The sequence below is a fragment of the Dromiciops gliroides genome, chromosome 2 (genome assembly GCF_019393635.1).
Source record: "Dromiciops gliroides isolate mDroGli1 chromosome 2, mDroGli1.pri, whole genome shotgun sequence".
Classification (NCBI taxonomy): domain Eukaryota; kingdom Metazoa; phylum Chordata; class Mammalia; order Microbiotheria; family Microbiotheriidae; genus Dromiciops; species Dromiciops gliroides.
This window is the reverse complement of record NC_057862.1, coordinates 654,387,735-654,406,947: the sequence shown is the minus strand read 5'-3', so window position 1 is coordinate 654,406,947 and position 19,213 is coordinate 654,387,735. Positions and strand designations below refer to the sequence as shown.

Sequence of the window (19,213 nt, the reverse complement as noted above, 5' to 3'; positions counted from 1 at the left end):
GTTCTACCCCTTCCCCTCCGAGTGCACTCACTTGGATTGGGTGTTTCTGGCTGACCAGGATAATGGCTACTCCAGGACTGAGCTATGATTCTCACAGGAAGCCTGTGGAACCACTACTTCTCTCCTCCCGGCAAAGAAGGGTGGAGGAGACCACCCCAGCTCTTCTCAATTTAGGAATCTTCAGAGCTGCCGCCAGGTCTCGAAGGATGGCTGAGCAGGGGCCTGCTTCCTCTGGAGAGGAGGCGAACTGAACATGTGTCAGTCACGCTTTTCAGACACGGCCTGTGCAGGGATTTGCTTTGCTTGGTTGCATGTTCGTAATGAGGTCTTTGTTTTTACTTTTCCAAAACGATAAGAATACCAATAACAGTAATTATGGCATTTATGTGGTGCTTTACAGTTTACAAAGCAGTTTATATATGCTATCTCATTTGATTCTCACAAGAGGTAGGTGCTGTTATTATCTCCAATCTTACTCGTGAGAAAACTGAGGCTGAGAAGGTTAACGGAATCAACACAGATGTCTGAAACAGGATCTGAATTCAGGTCTTCTAACTCCAAGTCTAGCAGTCTGTCTGCTGTACCACCCAGCTCCCTTGGGGAAGGAAGGAGAGGTAGAAGGGAGAGGTGGGGTTAGGAATAGCGTTTCTTCAACCCCACAAAGATGAGAACAGAAGGAAGGCCCGAAGGCACCTGCCGACAGGCAGGACAGCTCAGATCTAGACACTGAATTTATTGTACTCAAACAGAAAAGCCTGTTGTACGTACATAAGAGAGATGTGCAGTTTCCTCTGCAGTTTTTTTCTTCTCCGATGTGTTTGGACACACTTGTTTTATTAGGTGGTTGTTAAATTTAGAATAAAAAAAAGGAACGATACAAAAAGACAGATGGACAGGGGTGGTGGTCATGGTGGTGTGGGGGTAACAGCTTAAATTGCCTTGTGATTTCCTGTCTCCTTTTCCTCAAATAAGGAAGAATGGCCAAGTGAGAAATGAGGATAAAGGAGAAGAGGAAATAAGCACTTCCCCCATGATGAACAAGGGTGAGAACAGACATGGGCTGAGGGAGATTGCGCAGTGAGACTGAGGATGGTTTGCAGCCACCACGGTGGAATGTGCGAAATGGAGGTGTGCAGGAACTACAGTAGTGAGATGGGGCCCGTGATGTGGTCTGGGCTTCTGGAGGGACTTCTTCCTTGGTTGAAAACAAAGTGCTCGTCTTGGAAGGAGGGAGTCACCGACATCCTTCGTGCAGCTCCGCTGGGGTTTCTGCGGCTTGGTGGTTGCACCTTTGATTCAAGGGCGAAGGATGTTTGCAACATCTGTGGGGAAAACTTGGTCAGTGGCTTTGTGAAACTTAGCATGCCCTCGATGTCTCAATTCAGCCATGTAATTTCAGTATAAATGGTTTCCTTTGTGATCCCGTGTGTTTTATATGTTTAAATTAAAAGCAGAATTCTGAGAATTCTGGCTGTGACACACAGGTAGAGGGTTCAGAGGATAGAAGATGGCCTCACTTCATGGTTTGTATGCTCCATGGACCCCTATAGGATAAAATTCCCAAAGGCAGGGACCAGGTCTTATGTAAACTTTGCAGCTCTCATGGCTGCTTAGCACATAGGTGCTTAATAAATATTTCTGTAACGATTGGAATGATGCCACCTGCTGGAGACTTACTGTAGAAAAGCTCCGCCATGAAGTGAAGGTCTTTGAGGGCAAGACCAGGAGGTGTCAGGAAGTGACATTTGCTTGTGCAAGGAAGAAGGGGGGAGCCTGGCGCTCTGACTGGGGTTCTTTCCTCGGGACTCTGGCGGAGAGTGGAGCTAGAAATGCGCTCTCCCTTTAATAGATAGATGAATGTAGGCCTTTCTCTCTTTACCAAATTCTTATTCTCCTTAATAAATGCTTAAAAGTCTAACTCTTGCTAAAGCTTATAATTTATTGGCGACCACTCATTAGATATTTTAGACAGACTAGCTAGAATTTTAGCCTTTAACATTTCATAGAATTCAATTGAATTGGGATTCTGAAGGTCCCTGGGCACTTGAGCACGGAGTTAGAAGGTCTGGGCTCTGCCATTGGCTACTTCTCTGACCCTGGGCGAGTCACTCCTCTCCAGGCCTCAGTCTCCCCACCTGTGAAACCAGGGGCTTGGAAGAGACGACCTTTGAGGCTCTCTTCATCTCCCAAATTGTGTTCCTGTGAAAGCCTCAAAGAGGTCGAGGAATCTACAAATAATTAACAGATATAAATAATCATTAACTGAAGAAATAAATGGAGACTCTGCTTTCTGGAAGCCAAAGAACAAAGTGTCTAGATAGAACACTTTGACCTGGGCTTCATCTGTGTGTGATGTTAGGGACAAAGGTCTCCTCTGCCTCTTCTTCCTCTTCTACCTGCCTTCAGGTTCAGCAGATTCACCTTCCTCCTGTTTCCTAAGGATAGAACAGGAGGGGTTTTTTTGGTTTTTTTGCTTCTTGGGGGGCAATGAGGGTTAAGTGATTTGCCCAGGGTCACACAGCTAGTAAGTGTCTGAGGCCAGATTTGAACTCAGGTTCTCCTGAATCCAGGGCCGGTGCTCTATCCACTGTGCCACCTAGCTGCCCCAGAATAGGAGTTCTTAATATTTTTTGGTTTGTGTCATGGAACCCTTTGGCAGCCTGGCAAAGCTTCAGGACCCCTGCTCCGAATGATGTCTTTAAATGCATACGATAAAATACTGGGGATTGCAGAGGAAACCACTCGCATTGAAATCAAGAAGGTTTCCCTGCCTGGTTCACTGACTTGCTGGAATCTACCCAGAGGCCCGACCCCCTCACAGCTCTGTCTCTATCCCTCCCTCCCTCCCTCTCTTCTTTTTCCTCTTTTTTTTTTGGGGGGGTGGTGATTGCTTTCATTCCCAGGGTTTCAAGTACCCTTTCTTTGCACATGACTCCAGCACCAGTCTCTCCCCAGCTCCAATCCTGACTTTCCAGGTGACTCAGCGGTGCCACTGGTATGTCAAACCCGTCAACTCCATTGGTCATCTGCTCCCTGCCAAATCTGCCACTTCCAATTTCCTTCTTTTTGTTGGCAGCTGCATCATCCCTCAGTGACCCAGGTTCATAACTTCAGATTAATCCTTGACTTTTCCCTTTCCCCCCTCCCACTCCCAGCTCAGTCAGTCGTTAAGCCCTGACACTCCTGTCTGGCCATCTGCTCTTTTCTCACTCATACCTCCGCCCCCTGCCTCCCATCCCAGATCTGGCCGTCATTGCCCCTTGCCTGGCCTGTTATAAAAGGCCCCCAGTGACTGTCCCTTCCTCCATTTGCATGGCTTGTAAAATCCTCTTGGCATCAATATAGGTCTGATCACGTTGTTCCCTTCTTCAAAAACCTTTAGTTGGCTCCACGGCCCATCCAGGGTGAGACACAAGCTGCCAGCCTTGTGTTTGAGGCCCCCTAGAGGCTGCCTCTAGTGGGCCTTCCTGGCCTTGTTTCTTTCGACTCCCCTCCTCACCCACTGCTCCAGCTATGATGGGCCCCACCTCCGTGTACGTATTCATTTAGGGTGTCCCCTGCCCCCATCAGCTCAGCCTTCCCTCTCCCTTCAGGCTCCTCTCCTTGATGAAACCTCTCCTGATCCCCTCCTTGCTGTTCTCAATTTCTTATGGCATTTTGAGACCACATCTGCTTGTACCCTAGTCTTTTGAGGGGGTCTTTGCTCCATAATAGTACAGTTCTTGTAGTCCTTTGCCTTGCAGGCAAAAAAAAAAAATGTGTTTTTCAACCTTGTTTCCCTAATGCTATAATAGGTGCCGCTTAGTAAATGTTTTTTAAGTTCAGTTGAATGTCCTGAATTTTCTTCCCTGTAATCTGAGTGTCGTCTTTTACTTGTTTTATCAGCAATCTTGCGCTTGGAGGGGAACACATTTCCCTGTGTAGTTGGTGAAGCACATCTTGAAATAGGGCCTCTGGGGTGTGGAGGTGTTGCTACATCCATGCTTACCAACCCCTGACACCACTCTCTGCCTCCACCTCCACTGGGCTCTCACTGCCCTGGAAACCAAGAGCCAATTTTGTTTCCTTCTACAAGATAATTACTAGGCTCTTCCCCCTCTTTCCCACTTGTCCTTGAGAAGCTGCAAAGAGACTTGTGGATTGTTACGCCTGGTGGGAGAGACAGTGTGTGTGCAGCACAGTGTATAATCAGGGACCGTGCACTTCCATGCTTTACCACTTTCACCATACCCCATTCTGGCTTTTACAATTCTCTCTAGTCTTCCATTTGGGCCTCAGTTTCCTTCTTTGTAAAATGAGGGATGCCTAAGGTTGTCTTCGATTCTGTATCCTACAGCGCTGACCAGTAGGCTCCGAATCAGAATGCTTTAGTGAGACAAAGAGGTTGAATTCAGCTGGTGGGGCACTGGTTGTGTCCAGAGATGGCATCATGGAGGAGGTGGAACCAAAGGTCATCCTCAAAGGAAGAGAGAGGTTTCAACAGGCTAAGGTGGGGGTGGGAGAGAGGAAAGAAGGAAACAAGCATTTATTAAGTGCCTACTATGTGCCAGACAGTATGCTAAGCACTTTGCAAATATTAAATCATTTGATTCTCACAATAGCCATGTGAAGTAAGGACTATTATTTTTCTCTTTTTATATTTGAGGAAACTGAGGCAGAGGTTAAGTGACTTGCCCAGGTTCTAGAACACAGGTAGGAACTGTCTAAAATCAGATTTGAACTCAGGTCTTCCTTACTCTACCACTCTATCCACTGTTCCACCCCACTGCCTCAAAGTCTCAGTCTCTCTCTCTCTCTCTCTCTAGGTATATGCATATATGTGTGTATGTGTATATGTATGTATGTATGTATACACACACACACACACACACACACACACACATATATATATTTATATGAATCTCTTTCAGGCTTGGGTTTCCATGAGGTGAATGTGTTCCTCAGTCTGCTGACACAGAAAAAGCCAAAGGGCCAACATATTTCCCCCACCCTGGTCTTTGACTCTACCAGCTTGGCAGGTGGCATCCCACAAAATTTAGCTTAGAAGGAATTGTGTCAGAATGGTTGTTCTGCTTGTTGGGAACCAAGGGGGAAATAGGGTACAGCCCAATCATCTTAGGGAAGCTGATCCTTGGGGTCACTGCAGATTGCTTGGCACAGAAATCAGTCTTGTATGACATTAAGGGGCTACTTTGGTCCTTTGTTCTGTCTCTGCCCCTGGGAGACACTTAGCTGTTGGAATCTAGAAAACCCTGCCTGGCTAACATCAGAGAACCCGGTGGTATTTACTGTGGGGAGGATGTCATGTTCATGTTGGGTGAGAGATGACAGCCGATAATGAATAATTGGGAGATGAGAGAATCAGACACAATGGGCCAGCCATCTCACTGCTCTGTCCTGGGTTGCTTCCTATGCAAAAGGAGGCAGCTAGATGAAACAATCTCTAAGGCCCCTCCCTGTAGGGTTATTAAATGGGATTTCTTTAAGTCTTTGGACCATCTGTACAACTCTCCAGATTATGGTGCTTCCATCTTAGATGGTGGAAGTTGCATCAGAGCAGTTGGGTGTGTGTTAGGTTTGGAGAATTTGCCATTGATCAAATGGTTATGGGAAGACACCAGGACACCAAAAGGGTTACTGCTCGCTTCTGCATTGCTCAAGAATTCAACTGTGTCTAGTGTGCCAGTGTGAACATATTGCTTCCAGGAGTGTTTCGAGATGGTACACGGTCACTTCTAGGTTTACTCAAGAGGAACAATCGGCTGAAAGCCACTTGACTTGGATCATTTGGTTTATCTGAACTTGTATGATACAGTGCTTGTAGCTTGAATCATTTGGGTGGTAACATTCTGTACACTTCAGGTTCGAAACTGAACTCATTATCTTTTGCCCCCAAGTCTTCCTTTCTTCCTAATTTTCCTATTACCATTGAGGGCACCACCATCTTCCCAGTCACTTGGGCTCACAACCTAGGTATTACCCTTGACTCCTCATTTTCTCTCACCTCTCATATCTGATCTGTTGCCAAGCTCCTCTTTCTAGCTTCACAACATCTTTCATAAACATCCCCTTCTCTCCTCAGACACTGCCACCATCCTAGTACAGGTATTTATTACCTCATACCTGGACTATTTCAATAACCGCCTTGTTGGTCTTACCTCATCTTGTCCCGCCCTAGTCAATCCTCCACCTAAAGCACAGGTCTGACCATGTTGCCCTCCCACTCCAGTGGTTCCTCATCACTTCCAGAATTGAATATAAAATCCTCTGTCTGGCTTTTCCAATCCTTCATTACCTGGCCTTTCTAATACCTTACACCTTAGTTCTTTCCTTATGTTCTACAATCCACTGAAATTGACCTCCTTGCTATTCCTCAAACACAATATTCTATCTCCCAACTCTGGGCAGTGTCACTGGCTATCTCCCATGGCTAGAATTTTCTTCCTCTTTCTCCTAGCTTCCCTAACTTCCTTCAAGTCCCTGCTAAAGTTCTTCTGCAAGCATATCCCATTCCTCCTTAACTATAGTGCCTTCCCTCTTAGATTACCTCCAATTTATCCTATATAAATCTTGTTTGTATGTAATTGTTTACATCTTGTCCCTCCCATAAAACTCTGAGCTCCCTCGAGGCAGGGACTGTTTTTGCCTTTCTCTGTGTCCCCAGCACTTATCATATTGTCTGGCACATGGTAGGTGTTCAATAAATGCTTATTGACTGGCTTGGCATATAAGGATCCATCGTTTAGAGGCTTCTTTAATCCACATAAGTATTTCCATATTCTCCCTGAAACTACTGAAGGCTGTCTGGGTTTTTTGTTTTTGTTTTTGTTTTTTTGTGAGGCAGTGGGGGTTAAGTGACTTGCCCAGGTTCACACAGCTAGTAAGTGTCAAGGGTCAGAAGCTGGATTTGAACTCAGGTCCTCCTGTCTGTTTTGAATAAAGCAGAGAAGGCCTTTTCCAAGTCATGAACAAGGAAGAGACCAAGTTAATAAGCATTTATTAAGCACTTACTAAGTGCAGGTCCTGTGTTAAATCCAAAATTAGCTTCAGGAGGTCAGGATGCCTGCAAATAATAAGAAGAAAGAACAGAGCTGGCCTTTTATACTATAGGCCTCTAGAAAAGTGTCCCCCCAAAAAAGTGTCACTAAGACCAGCAGCATCTTCCTGGTTTCATTTTTCATGTGGCTTCTTCACAGAGAACGACAGTCAGTGATGGGATTTTTGCTGCTTGGTTTATTTTTATTTTTAAATTGTATCCAGGGTGTGAAAAACAAATAATAAACCAACCAAAACTAACAACCCAGTGCAGGATGTTCTTTTGACAAATTAGTCAAGGGTTGTTTCTCAACCTCCTACTGGAAATCCCCACCTCCCTTATGCTAAGAGCAGGATTCACTGTGCCAGGCACAGGGCTATCAGGAATGGGCAAGAGTTGGTGCTCATTCAAATATGTATTGAGCACCTAATGATTCGTAAGACATTGTGCTGTACATGAGGACACATAAAGGTGAGAACCAGATTGAATAATAACGGGTGAGGATACTAACATCTTTATGATTTTTTTTAAAAGAGGGTAAAAGTACTTGAAACATTATCTCTTTGCCAAGGGCACTACAGTTTAATGGACTGGATTAGGAGCAGGGCTGTGCTGACAAACCAATGGGCCTTCCAGACTTTAAAGTCTGATCTGCATCCTTCACATTTTCTCTACCACTTCTGAGGTATAAATGTTCTGAACTGGTAGGAAGAAGCTGGGTTCCAGTAACCCCTGATTAGGGGTCAGTACAGATCTGGGTTTGAATCCTCCTCTTACAAGTAGTAGTCATGTGACTGGGGCAGGGCACTTAACCTCCATCTCACCACCTGCAAATTGGGAATAATACCCATTGTGTATTTCTTCCACAGTAATATTATAAAAATAAAATGAGAGATGTGCAAATTTTAAATTACTATGTAGATGCTGGCTATTTTTATTATGATCTATCCTTTAAAACCTAACCCAGATGCCACCTGCACCACAAAGCCCTCCCTGATCTCATAAGTCAGTTAAAGACCTCATGCCATCAGACCTCACATAGCCCTGTTTTTCAATTCTGTAATGCACTTATCATGTAATCTTGTGTATTACAGTTATGCTGATGTATAACTGGACTGTAAGCTCCTTGAGGGCAGGAAGTATGTCAGCTAAATTTTATATCTCTATCAGTTTCTGACAGTACTCTGTGCCAGGGGTGTCAAACATGTGCAGGGTATCATTGCAGCCATAACACTCCCAAGTGCAGGGAAACTGGATTAAAATATAATTGGGGGCGGGGGAACAGCTAGGTGGCACAGTGGATAAAGCACCGGCCGTGGATTCAGGAGGACCTGAGTTCAAATCCGGCCTCAGACACATGACACTTACTATCTGTGTGACCCTGGGCAAGTCACTTAACCCCAATTGCTCCGTCCCCCCATATATATATATAATTGGGAAATATTTAATAAAATAAATTTAAAAAATACAACAGAACATGTGGTTTTCTAGATCAATATGTGGCCTGCAGTGATCCTTATGTATGGTTTTTGTTGTTATCATTGTTCATTCAAGACTTCATGGCCCCACTGGATTTTTCTTGGCAAAGATACTGGAGTGGTTTGCCATTTCCTTCTCCAGCTTATTTTTACAGATGAGAAAACTGAGACAAACAGGATTCAGTGATTTGCCCAGGGTCACAGCTAGTAAGTGCCTGAGGTCAGATTTGAACTCTTGAAGATGGATCTTCCTGACTCCAGGTCTGGCACTCTAACCACTGTGCCACCTAGCTTCCCCTATGTATGGCTTAGTGGTCCCCATTTCTATTTGAATTCGACACTCCTGCTCTACAAGGTATATGCTTAATGAATATTTATTGTATTATATCTTTATACCAGCTATCCTGGACAGGGCCTCACTCAGGCCAGTTCCCTAGTGGTTTAGGTTTAATAATGGAACAGAATGAGACCTCTGGAGATCATACAACAGTTAACAAAAGGAGATTTACTTAGCCATAGTATATGACAGATATTCAACAAAGATAGGCAGTAAGGGCACTAAAAGCTAACTCAGCTCTCTTGCCCTTATAGGGTACCACTCAAGAATCAGAGCTACTGTGGAGTTTCTCACGGCTGATTTATACTCATGGTAGCCAGAAAGTGATGTCATCAGCTTGAATCTTTAGTCCACTGAGCCAATTAAGCTTCAAGGATGGTCTCAATACTTTTCAAGGAAAAATTCAGCCTTAACTTGCTTGGGGAGAGGGGTTTGGATATTGGTCCCACCACATCAGTCAAAAGAGAGATTTTCCTGGTATCAGAATAAGATTTGTACAAAATCACCATTTGGAAACCTTCTCAAAGGAGGTAAATAGAGAATGTTGTTCTCTGTTTGAATTACTGGGCTTGAAACAACATACTCTGGGAGGAGATGGCAGAGTACCACCAATTCAACAAACTTCCTCAAAACTCCTTTAAACAGATTGAGAAAATGTACTGGACTTCATCCTGATGAGGAAATCCAAGAAAAAGTGAGAGTGAGTCATTTTTCCAGCCTAGGGAAGCATAGGGTGGTAGAAAGGTCTTTGGATTTTTGAGGATGGTGTCTAACCATGAGCATGCTGCACTGAGTCCTCCTGTGCACAGGAAATGCTATTCACCAGGGCAAGAGGAGGTCCCAGATCCATATAGGGACTCCAATGTGGCAAAAGGTACTTACTGGTAGCTTTGTTGCCGCTACCTAGTTCTGGGTCACAGGTCCAGGGAGGACTGAGGTTGGCACCTAGGGGTGGCATTCCGGTTAAGGAGCAGTGGCAACCCCTCTGGTAGTACTGAGTGAGGAGCAGGTTTAGAAACAAACAGCATCAGTATGGCTCAAATCCCAGGACCCCGGAAGGGATCTTAGTACCAGCTTCTAGGCCAGTTTTTTTTTTTTTTAAGTGAGGCAATTGGGGTTAAGTGATTTTCCCAGGGTCACACAGCTAGTAAGTGTCAAGTGTCTGGGGCCGGATTTGAACTCAGGTACTCCTGAATCCAGGGCCGGTGCTCTATCCACTGTGCCACCTAGCTGCCCCCTAGGCCAGTTTGAAGCCGGAAGAGGATAACAAGGACAGGCATTCCAGATCAAAAGGGAGCTTGCAGTTCGGTCTCTGAACTGCAGAGATTCTAGCAGCACTTTTTTTGTTGCCCAGACCCACTTAGGTGGGGAATTTGCAGAACTCAGATGAGGGGCACAACAATCAGTTATGTTAGCCAAAATTCAGAATTTTCGGGTCAAAGAAAAAAAAATACTACAAGCAGCCAGCAAGAAAGAATTCATGTACCAAAGAGCCACTGTTAGGATCACACATGATTTAGCAGCCACAACCATGGAGTGGAGAGCTTGGTATACAATATTGCAGGAAGGCAAAGGATATAGGTTTACAGCCCAAAAGAGCAAAACTGAGGACAATCTTATGAGGGAAAAAAATGGATTTTTAATTAGATAGAGGACTTCCAAGTGTTCCTGATGAAAATGCCTGAGCTGTGTAGAAACTTTGAAGTTTAGATACAGGAAATAAGAGAAACATAAAAAGGGAAATAAATCAACATTGATAAAGGACTAAACAAGGATAAACGTTTACATTTTAATATGTAAAGATGATATGTGATGTCTCTGAACTCTATCTTCAGAGGTAATAGAGGGAGTAAACTTTGATAGCATTATAGTGGTTCTGTTATGGTTCGATCTTAATGAAAAGAGAAGGGAAGAGGAATACACTAGGTGGGGAAGGGAAAGGAAGGTTAAAGAACATTATCTGACATAATCATGTATGAAAGTAAATGCTTATATAAAAAAGTAAGGGATGGGGTGGGGTGGGGGGAGAGTGACTGACATTTGAGTCTCGCTCTCATCTAAAGTAGTTAAAGGAGGGAAGGACAGACATACATAGTGAGTACAGAAATGCACTCAACAGGAAAATGAGAAGGAACAGAGAGAAGGGAGAAGGGGAAAATAGAGGGAAGGTAGAGGTTAGTCCTAAGCAAAACAAACTCTATCTTGAATGAGCACCAACTCTTGCCCATTCCTGATAGCCCTGTGCCTGGCCAGCATCTACATAGTAATTTAAAATATTTATGGCTCTTTTTGAGGTGGCAAAGAATGGACATACGAAGAGTGCTTACAAATTGGGTAATGACTGAATAAGTTATGTACATAAATGTGATGGAATGTTGTTGTAGTATAGGAGATAATTTCAGAGAAAACCTGTGAAGACTTGTATGAACTGATACTGAGTGGAATGAACAGAACCGGGAGAACAATCTATCCCAATACTAAGACTATGGTAAAGATAAACAACTCTGAAAGAATTAGGAACTCTGATCAACGTGATGATCAACAACAATTCCAGAGGATTCATGATGAAACATGCTGTCCGCCTCCTGATGGAGAGGCGAAGGACTCAGGGTGAAGAATGAGACATTCCTTTGGATGTGGCCAATGAGGAGATTTGTTTTGCTTAGCTAGACATGTTTGTAATAGGAGTTGTATGGGGAGGTAGGGTAGGAGAGAAAGAAGGAGGATTTTTGCGGATTGAAAAAAAAAATTTAAAAGAAACAATATGTTCTGCCCTACTGTTTCAGTGTTGTGTCTAACTAGAAAATAGATCGATCTTTTTAGTTCTTGTTAAGTCTCTGCTGAACTTTTCAGTGTTTTTCGGATTCTAATAGGGTTTTCTACAGTTGTATGAAGCTTGACTGTTATTTCTTAGGGCTTCTCAATCTCCCATTAGTATAACTAAAAAAATCCAGTGGATCCTTAGGCCTAAAGGAAATCGACCCTAACCAGCAATTGGATTTGACATTAAAGCAAATTTGAAAATATTACTGAAAATGTTTATTAACTTAAAAATTAATTTAGGTAGTACCATAATTTTTAGTTGTTACTGTTTAGTCTGATTCTCCATGACCTCATTTGGGTTTTCTTGGCAAGGATACTATAGTGGTTTGCCATTTCCTTCTCCAGCTGATTTGACAGATGAGGAACTGAGGCAAACAGGGTTAAGTGACTTGCCCAGGGTCACACAGCTAGTACATGTCTAAGGCTGGATTTGAATTCATGAAATTAATTCTTGACTACAGATGCCCTATGGGGCTGGTAAAAATTCTGTAGGCAGATAAAATTCTTCAGCCTGGCTGTTATGGCTGCACTTTTCTCTTTCTCTTCTTTTTAGCCTTACTGGGAAAACACCACATTGCTGATTCTCTAGCCATGCAAGTACCCACACACTTCTGATGTCTGAAAGGTTTTCTTTATTTTTGTCAGAATGTGTGATTTCCTTAGGGTAAGGAAATTCCAGTATGGAAATTCCCTTAACTGACACAGGATGGCAACTCTTCTTTTAGCTTAGAGTTATTCCATCATGCTATCAGTTCTCTCTCTGCCATTTAAAACTCCTTAGCAGGTGACGTATCCCTTCCACTTCCCCCTATCCTGCAATTCCCACTGTGATAAAATAATGGGATTTGGCAGATACTCAAACGCTCACCTGGAGATTAATCTAAACTGATTGAATTAAGTGAGAGTGATTGACTGCTGATTAGCCTACTTCAAGTTAACTAGGTTGTAAGCACACCTGGCCAGCCCTTAAGGAGGTACCGTTCTCAGAAGCTAAAGACTTTGAACTCAACATGAGACCACCTTCAAGTCCAGTGAACCAATGGATTTGGATGATGATAACCAATCATCTTGAAGTCGTGTGTAAGGACCGCCTCTGCTCTGGACCTATAAAAAAGTTTCCACACTCAGTTGGCCGGGGAGTGTGTGGTTGAAGCAGGCTTCTAGTGGAGGACTTGAGGAAGAACCCAACCAGGCTGGAACTCTAGGCTAGATAGGCCTTTTCTTAACTTTCTGAACTCCACATGAATACCTGGTATGCTTTAATAAATGCTTAATGCCCAAAGACTGGTGCTAAAGCATCTAATTTTAGGCGTCCACACATTAAATTTTTTAGACAACACAATTTAGATTTTAAACATCACACCACCTTCCAGCTATACACAGCTGCCTAATACCCTGGCACAATTCCATCTATGGATGACGCTAACCTACCTGAACTCATTCTTTAATGACTAATAAACTTCCACAGCATCATTCCTGCCTATTCCCTTTTGTTATGAATGCCTGCTGCCATTGGTCAAATCCCATTCTCCATCTTCCACTGACTGCTCCCTTATTCATATCCCTCTCAACCAAAATCTCCCGGTGTTCTACTTTAAAGCTAGCCACCCTCTCCATGGTGCTCTCTTGGATACCCACTCCATAGGTAACAAACTTGCTTTCATTTTAAAGCTTTCCCTTTCCTATTCTTTCCATATTCTTGCACTCACCGAGACTGGCTCCCTCCTGATAACACAGCTTCCCAAACCATCAGTGTTTGCACTTTTACTCATAACCTCCTCACACTCCCTCACTGACCATTTTGGGGGTGGGACAGAGTTTGGAATACTTCTTGCTTCCCTGGAAGCTCCGCTTCTAGGCTTTCCTTCTATCATCATCACTCAGGAATCTCTCTTCCTTTGAAGTTCATTCAATCTCGATTTATTACCCAATCAAGATTCTGGTGACTATTGTCTACCAACGTCCAGAACGCTCTTCTCCCTCCCTTCCTCAATGAGTTCAGTGTTTGGATCACATTCTTTCTCTCCTCCCCCAATCCTGCCCTCATAGTGTGGGGCTTCAATATACATATTGAAACTCTTTCAAACATCCTATTCTCTCCGTTCCTCAATTTATTCATTTCCCAGGACCTTTTTTTTTGTGGGTAAGGCAATTGGGGTTAAGTGACTTGCCCAGGGTCACACAGCTAGTAAGTGTTAAGTGTCTGAGGCTGGATTTGAACTCAGGTCCTCCTGAATCCAGGGCCAGTGCTCCATCCACTGTGCCACCTAGCTGCCCCCCCCCCAGGACTTACTTCTTCACTCGACCTCACCTACACATAGAGATGGTCATACACTTGATCTTGCCATCACCCACAGATGCTCCACTTCCATATTCATGAACTCTGAAATTCCTTGATCTGATTACAATCCGGTGCATTCCACCTCTCCTGCCTTGCACCCTCTTTTCATTCCCACTATGAAGTCCAATCCATCCATTCCTCATTCTTTTCCAGGCCATCACCCCTACACTGGTGACACTATTTTCTCCTTCCTCTTGGTGAAGCAGTTCAAGTTCGCACTGTCTTCTTCTCTGGAGTCCCTTTCCTCCTCATCCTAGTGAAGATCTTGCCTTGCCAAACCCCAGCCTTGGGGGATTACCACTATCCCCTGCCTTTGCTCATACTCACATGCTGCCGAACAGAACTGGAGAAAATCACAAAATCATGCTGACCGAGTCTGCTACAGACTTATTTACATAATTTCAACTATACTCTGCTCCTGGCAAGGCAATCCCCTTAGACCTCCCCAGCCGATTCACTGTCCCACTCACCAGAGCAATTTTTCCAAATCTTTTCATCCATCAGACTCCTCATGGCTCCTTCTTTCCCCACCATCTCAGCTGGGGAGCTGACTTGATATTTCACTGAAACATTTGAGGCCATTCAGTGAGAGCTTCGTCTTCTCCTGCTTCGTGTCTTATCACTTAGATGCCTTCTGCTACTATCTCCTTCACTTTTTTCAAGAAGACGTGGCCAGTCTCCATGCCAAGAGAAACCCATCTGCATATACATTCTGTCTTCTCCAGCAGACTGCTCCTTTATCATCCCTACTGTCTCATTTATCTTCAGTCTCTCCCTGTCTACTGGATACTTCTCTACAGCCTATAAAAATGCTCACATCTTTTCTCCAAAAGCCCTTGCTTGATCCCTCCATCACTTCTAGGTTTCATCCTCTCTTTCCTCTCCCTTTCATAGCTAAACTCCTTGGGAAGTCTATAATTGGTGTCTCCACAGTCTTTTATTCTCTTAACTTTCTGCTGTCCAGCTTCCAACCTGATCATTCTACTGAAGTCACTCTTTCCAAAATTATCAATAATCTCTTCATTGCCAAATCTAATGGCCTTTTCTTAATCCTCACCCTTTTTGACCTCTCTGCAGCCTTTTACACTGTTGATCACTGTCTTCTCCTTGATACTTTCTATTCTCATTTTTCATGACACTGCTCTCTCCTGGGTCTCATTCTACTTGTCTGATACCTCCTTAGTCTCTTTTGCTGGATCTATATCCAGGTTACTTCTGCTAATAGTGGGTCTCCCAGAGCTCTTTTCTGGTCCCTTTTCTGTTCTCCCTAAAGTGACCTCATCAGCTGCCATGGGACTGAATAATCATATCGATGCTAACTCTTCTTGCTGCTGAACTCTTTCTTGAGCTCTAGTTTCACATCTCTCTCTACTAGACATCTCAAATTGAATTCTCATGGATACCTTAAACTCAATAATATCCAAAACTGAGTTCATTATCTGCACCTCCCCTCCCCCCAAACCATCCTCTCTTCCCTATTATTGTCGAGGGCACCACCATCATCCCAGTCAGTTGGCAAACATTTAATAAGCATTTACTATGTGCCCAGGCACTGTGCTAAGTGCTGGGGATGCTACTTAAAAAAAGGCAAAAGACAGTCCTGCCCTCTAGTAGCTCACAATCGAATCCAGGCTCACAATCCAGGTGCCATCTTCTACTCCTCACTCTCTCACCCCTCGTATCCAATGTGTTGCCAATCCTTGAAATTCTATACTCTCAACATCTTTCCTAAAGGCTCCCTTCTCTCCTCTGACACTGCCAGCCTTCTGAGATGGATCCTCAGCTCTTCAATCAGGGGTGAGGGGGTGGGGGCTCTGCCTGCTTACAGTCTCTCCCCACTCCAGTCCATTCTCTACTTGGTTGTCAGAGTGATCTTTCTAAAGCACAGGTCTGACCCTAGCACTCTATCACTCAATAAACTCCAGTGTTTCCCTGGCACTTCTGTAATCCAATAGAAAATTGTCTGCTTGGCTTCCTGGGCCCTTTATTACCTAGCCAGTATACACACACATTAGTTATTTCCTTATACTCTTCAATCCAGTGACACTCACTGGCCCCTCCTTGCTGCTCTTCAAGCATCATACTCCACCTCCCAGTCCTGGGCATTTTCAGTGGCTATCTCCCATGCCTTGGTCTTTACCCAAGGCTGGCTCCAGGAAAAATGCTGAGGTGTCTTAGGCAGTCCTTTCCTGCCCTTTCCTGTCCAGTTCCCTCATGCTTTCCTCTGGTTTCCCACTCATATCTCCTACTGCAGTGTCCCAATGGGCCTGGGCATTGAGCCATGCTTGGGACCTTTACCCCCTTCCTTTCCCATATCCAGACATCATCAGGTCTGTGTTCCACTCTCTCTGAGGCATGTTCTTTGCTCAGTGACTATGGGCTTTTGGCCAGAAAAATACTTATAATCATAGCATCTAAGAGCTAGAAGTCACCTTTGAAATCATAGGAATCAACAAATGTTAGAGATAGAGGTTTCTTTATAGGTAGTTTAGTTCAACAATCTTATTTAGAAGATACAAAAACTGAGGTTTTCAGAGATTCAGTGGTTGTCCAAGGTTACAAGGTCCAAAACAGGTAAGTTTCTCAGTCACAAGGCACATAAGTTAACCCTTTTTACCCCCCTTTTTAAAGTTAAAAGGCCGATAACATACCCATGAAAGTTCACATCTCCACTTTTTTTTCTTCCTAAGTTGCAAGGTTTCAGGAAATGTGAAAACAAGAGAAAATGCAATTTGCAAACAGTGGCCCCACCATTCCCGGAATGATGGGATCTTCTAATTGATCGACAGGGGAAGAGTGAGAAGATGAGTAATTAACTGGAAACCTCTGTTTAATATCCTTATCAGGACAAACTGAAATTTTGAACCATGTAAACAGCTTTGAATTCACTTCTCTGCTTTATTTTTCCCCCCAAGGTTGCCAAGAACACCCTTGTGAAATCCAAAGGTCCCTTTTTAATTCTTATACTTCAAGAGCCTGGGATATTAATGTGGGGTGCATGAACTTTTTTTTTAAACATATATTGATAACTATATTTCAATATAATTGGTTTCCTTTTAATCCTATGTATTTTTTCCATATATTCAGACATATTATTCTTTTTTGTTTGTTTTTTTGTGTGGGGCAATGACGGTTAAATGACTTTCCCAGGGTCACACAGCTAGTAAGTGTCAAGTGTCTAAGGGTGGATTTGAACTCAGGTCCTCCTGAATCCAGGGCCGGTGCTCTATCCAATGTGCCACCTCGCTGCCCCCTAAACATATTATTCTAAGAGAGGTTCCATAGACTTCCCCAGATTGTCACCCAAGAGGTCTATGACATTAGAAAAGGTTAAGAACTCTCATCTAGAGCCAACAGCTCCATTCAATCCTATTTTCCATATAATTTGATTCCTTATTATTCTATTTTCCATAAGTTCATAGATCTGGAGCTGGAAGGGACCTTGAAGGTTATTGATTGAGTACAAGCCCTCATTTTACAGATGAAGAAACTGAGTCGCACAGAGTTAAATAAATGACTTGCCTGAGGTGACACAGACAGTGAATCCCAAGGCTTCGTGTTCTATACTATTCCCAACCCTGGTTGCCTCCCATTATTTCAGGAAAAGATGCCTTTCCCATGGATAATAATAACTCGCATTACATAGTGCTTTAAGATTTAGAGCACACTATTCTGATGAGCTGGGTCATGGTACCACTGTTATTTACATTTCAAAGATGAGTGAGCATCAGAGAGTTTCAGTGGCCTAACCGCAGTCACACAGCTTGGACGTTCTGGAGCAAGGCTCCTACGCTGGGACTTCTCTGTCTTTCAGCCCTTGCCCTGCTAGGCTATGCTGTGTCTATTCGAGATAATGGAAAGAGTCAACTAGACCTGGGTAGCAATATTGGTTCTGACACTATGTGACCCTAGGCAAGTCACTTGGCTTTCTCTGCACTTGTAAAATGGGGAATAATCCTTTCACTACCAACCTCATAGGGCTCTCTGGAGAACATGCCTGGTAAATCTGAAGCACCAAAGAAATGTATGTTTGGGGCACTCTCGGATTGCTATTTCAGGTGCCTTTGATAATTCATCCTCTGATCAACTAACCACACAACTGAGGCTTTTTCTGTCTTTTTTTCTTTAGATTCCAGTGAGTTTAATAATTCAGTCATGGTGCCAATATCAGATTTTAACCTTTTACTTTCTTTCGAGTCCTGGGTTTTCAGCTGCCCAGATGCCTTGAATGTCCCTTGGACACCTAAAATGTAACATGGCAGGTAGGTTGTTCAGTGGAGAGAATGCTGAACCTGGGATCAGGAAGGTGTGAGTTCAAATCCTGCCTAGAATACTTCTTAGGTGTGTGACTCTGGACAAGTCATTTCATCTCTCTACACCTCAGTTTCCTCATGGATAAATAGGAATAATAATAGCACCTACCTCTCAGGATTGTTGTGAGTCAAATTATATATCATAATACTGAATAGCTAACATTTATATAGCAGCTATTATGTGCTGTTCTAAGTACTTCACAATTATCACCATTTGATCCTCAGAACAATCCAGTGAGGTAGGTATCATTATCCTTATTTTATAGATGAGGAAACTGAGGCTAACAGAGGTGAAGCGACGTGCCCAGGGTCACACAGCTAGGAAGTGTCTGAGGCCAGAGTTGAATTCAGGTTTTCCTGACTCCAGACCTAGAGTTCTATCCACTGTGCCACCCAGCTGCCCCCAGGTTGTCCCTAAATTCTTGATGTGGTTTTAAGCTTTGATAACTTTAGAAGTATATCGGCTTCAAACTTAACCCCATCCCCCATATGAAATGTCAATTATTTAAATTTCAGAAATGTTGATGCTTTTATTAAAATGATATGCCATTTTATTTGATTTTGATATGATTTTATTTGAATCATTTGATTTTGACATTTTGATATTTGAGGTTTTATTGATTTTATTTGAATCATACTAATTGATTTTGTAAAAACTTTTATCAGCTGCTACTCAGTGACTAGAAGGACTGCATTTGTAATCCTAGGCTTAAGATCATTCAAAGAACAGGGTTTTGATGCATACATGACAGTTTTGACATGACCCGTACAAGAAAATGTCTGACGGAGATAGATTAGGTGACTGAGGTGGCCAAGCAAGAAGACCCATTCTACCAAGTCACTGCTCTGAAAGTATCATCCAGAAACTGTGGCATATGAAATATC

General features: G+C 43.4%; 1 long non-coding RNA gene across 4 annotated transcripts; it reads right to left on the bottom strand.

Annotated features, from left to right (window-relative positions):
• Positions 1–713: 713 nt before the first annotated feature.
• LOC122742015 lies at positions 714–16,240 on the bottom strand. Of its 4 annotated transcripts, XR_006354892.1 has the most exons (4): positions 14,486–16,240; positions 7,012–7,063; positions 2,916–4,484; positions 714–1,322 (listed from the first exon to the last, which is right to left on the bottom strand). It is a non-coding gene; the product is annotated as an uncharacterized LOC122742015 (long non-coding RNA). The 4 variants fall into 4 exon arrangements; XR_006354890.1 differs by lacking the exon at positions 7,012–7,063; XR_006354891.1 differs by lacking the exon at positions 7,012–7,063 and having other exon boundaries at positions 4,231–4,484.
• Between the last annotated feature and the right edge of the window lie 2,973 nt (positions 16,241–19,213).